A 4,073-nucleotide genomic window follows, 5' to 3' on the forward strand; every position below is an offset into this window, starting at 1 on the left:
TCTTCTCCGACTCCAGGTTGACCGGCTTCTCCGAGAATCACTTATAGTAGAGCTTCATTCTCGAAGTACAGTAGTGTCACGCTAAAGAGACTCGAAGGTCCCACCAAGAATAGAACCGCATATTGAAACGCTTTTGCAAGGTGGATATCATTACATCAACATTACATAATAAATGGGGATACATACAAGAGGCATACAATGCCACACGAATACAACATCATCATACATAAGATCAACATCCGACTACGGATGAAACACAAACAGAAACTCAAACGACATCCACCCTGCTAGCTCAGGCTGCCTACCTGGAACCTATCCCCGGATCGAAGAAGAAACATAAGAAGAACTCCAAGACAAGCAAACATCGCTCTCGCGTCATGATCATCGCAAAACCTGTACCTGCAACTGTTGTTGTAGTAATCTATGAGCCACGAGGACTCAACAATCCCATTACCATGGGTATCAAGACTAGCAAAGCTTAATGGGAAAGGAAAGGGTAAAATGGTGAGGTTGCAGCAGCGACTAAGCATATATGGTGGCTAACATACGCAAATAAGAGAGAGAAGAGAGCAAACGGAACGGTCGTGAAGCTAGCAATGATCAAGAAGTGATCCCGAACTCCTACTTACGTCAAACATAACCCAAAACCGTGTTCACTTCCCAGACTCCGCCGAAAAGAGACCATCACGGCTACACACACGGTTGATGCATTTTAATTCGGATCTGGTGTCAAGTTATCTACAACCGGACATTAACAAATTCTTATCTCCCCATAACCGCGGGCACGGCTTTCGAAAGTTTTATACCCTGCAGGGGTGTCCCAACTTATCCCATGATAAGCTCTCGCGATCAACGAAGGATATACCTTCTCCCAGGAAGACCCGATCAGAGTAGGAATCCCGGTTTACAAGAAATTTCGACAATGGTAAAACAAGACCAACAAAGCCTCCCGATGTGCCGACAAATCCCGATAGGAGCTGCACATATCTCGTTCTCAGGGCACACCGGATAGGTCAGCCTACGAGTAAAACCAGCCCTCGAGTTGCCCCATGGTGGCCCCGCAGTCTGCCCATTTCGGACCAACACTCGAAGGAGCACTGGCCGGGGGGGAGGGGGGTTAAATAAAGATGACCCTCGGGCTCCGGAAACCCAAGGGAAAAAAGGGCTAGGTGAGGCAAATGGTAAAACCAAGGTTGGGCCTTGCGGGAGGAGTTTTATTCAAAGCGAACTGTCAAGGGGGTCCCATAAATCACCCAACCGCGTAAGGAACGCAAAATCCGGGAACATAACACCGGTATGACGGAAACTAGGGCGGCAAGAGTGGAACAAAACACCAGGCATAAGGCCGAGTCTTTCACCCTTTGCCAAGTATATAGATGCATTAATTAAATAAGAGATATTGTGATATCCCAACATAATCCTGTCCACCATGGAGCAATCTTCAACTTCACCTGCAACTAACAATGCTATAAGAGGGGCTGAGCAAAGCGGTAACATAGCCAAGCAATGGTTTGCTAGGAAGGGTGAAAAGGTTAGAGGCTGACATGACAATTTAGGAGGCTTGATAAACAGGTGATAGGTAGCGCAGCATAGCGATAGAACGAAGCAACTAGCATAGCAGTGATAGTAGTGAGACCCAAGGTGACGGTCATCTTGCCTGAAATCCCGCAAGGAAGAAGAATGAGTCCATGAAGAAGACGAACGGATGAAGCCGAACCAAGCGTAGACGAACGAATCCTCACGATCGCAACAAAACAGGAACTATCGAGAAGAAGCACACAACAAGGTAAACACACTACATGTGAACACGACATGATGCTCAACCAAGTATGATGCAAGGCAAAGCTACATGAAGCTACTCATGGCAAGAGATGATGCAAACAAGAACAACACATCAAGGAAAGTTTAAATGAGGCCGGGAATAACATATAACAATTCCGGTAAGTCCTCATATGCAACTTTCGAAATTGGTCCAGATCTGAATAAACCTTATGTTCAAGTTGTTAAATAGCAAGTTACGATACACCAAGATGATCTACACGAGATTCTAGTCAAGTTACATATAAAGTTCATTTAGTTCGGAGCTACGGCTTAGAAGATATGAGCAAAACAAATTAAACATGGCATTGATGTAAAATCATTGTTCAAGAAATCGGTAACTGGTAGCTGCTCGGTCATCTTGGAAGTAGTGATTAATCAGTGAACCAGCCTATTAACTGGATTAATCGGTCGACCATTAATCGGTAGATTAAATAGGAATTGCCAACATATATCTAGTTTTTATGTATTATACCGTACTCTCATGCTCTCAACTATGTAATATACCAAAATATGTTACTGTTTGGTCGAACCATAGCTATTGAGGAGCGAGAGGGGGATGGGAGGGGTTACAGGAAAAAAGTTTAGGCTTTGTTTGCCCAGAAGTTAATGGGTCAACAACGATTAATCAGCCAAACAACCGATTAATCGGTCTAACTGGCCAATTAATCGACTTGGCAAGTTAACATGATGAATATGTGTTATTCGATTCGGTCACCTTATGAGTAGTGATTAACTGGCCCGTTAACTGATTAATCGGACGAATTCTTGAACAGTGTGTAAAATGCATACAAACATCAAGCAAACACCTCAAAACAAGGATGCAACATGATAATATGAAACTACATGCAATTCTAAGCAAGTTTCATATAGAGCACACTCAAAATGGAGCAACGGTTCAACACATACACATGAAACAAGTTTAAAGGACAAGCTGTCCAAAATAGCAACTAGGCATATTACAAGCATCAAAACGACATGCTACAACACCTCAACATAAGAACAAAAACATGGGCATGATGTACAGGTAAAGCATAACAAAACATGAACACTGAGCTATCTCCAGAAATCACTAGAACATGCAGAAAAGACATGGGAAGATTGCAAATAATAACAGTTTAAGACTTGACAGAAATAACATCAGGTTTCAATGTTTAGAGCTATCAAACAACATGTCACAGGAACTTATCATGGAAAACAAAAGCATGGCATGTTATTAATAAAGACTAAGAACAAAAGTCCCTTACTGACCATGAGCCAAAAAGGATCAGAAGATATTATGGCACCCATGTAAACAGGGCAAATGATATGACAGATTCAAGCATGGCAGGAACAACAATAAGTAGGCATGTTGGTGAGCTTGTACCATTCACCATAGAGCAATACGTGGCATGGCAAGGTGACCAACAGTAAGACGACATATTTATGAAGCTAATAATGGCAAGAGCAAGTCCATAGGGTGCATGCATCACTAGCAAACACATGGCAAAACTGAACTTAATGTTAAAAGGCTGACAGCAACATTATTTAGCAATTTGAGAGCAAGATTACAAGAAGCTACAGCAGGCTATAAATGCAACCAGGGGCATGGATAGATAGATCATGACATGTATGACAAAACATCCTTAGTGAACATCTCCAAATTATGCATAGAATGACTTGCAGCAGCAGGTTTACATAGCATCACAAAATAACAGATTCAGCCTAGCAAAACAGCAGCAGCAAGTACCCTACTTAACAAGCTTGATGCACTCACTACACAACTCACAAAAATACATGGCAAGAACCTCTGTAAATATGGCATGATGTAGTACAAAACACATGTAGATCTCAAGCTCATAGGATGCATACATCAAATGCAACAAAAATGACAAATCACCAAGTTATAACAGTTTCAGCAGATTAACATCATATAGCACTCTTACAACGATGATTCAGGCATCAAGATGAACTCAAATGGACATGGCACAATGGAATGAAATATAGAAAATCTCTCAATGAACATTTCGATATATTACACGCACGAAACGGAGCAGTATGCAACAAGTTATGATGCGATGAACAGGGGACCAAAATGCAAATAATTTCGGGACTTAGAAAAAAAAAACGGGGTCAACCTTGTGATCCGGATCTGGATCTGGATCGGGCGGGGCCGGGCTCGCCGGAGCTGGGCAGCGCCAGCGACGAGGGAGGAGGCCGGAGAGGGCACCGGCGGGGCTGCGGCGAGGGGAGCCGAGGAGGCGTGGGCGGCGCCT

This window comes from Triticum dicoccoides, chromosome 7B (assembly GCF_002162155.2).
Source record: "Triticum dicoccoides isolate Atlit2015 ecotype Zavitan chromosome 7B, WEW_v2.0, whole genome shotgun sequence".
In the NCBI taxonomy this organism is placed as follows: Eukaryota; Viridiplantae; Streptophyta; class Magnoliopsida; order Poales; family Poaceae; genus Triticum; species Triticum dicoccoides.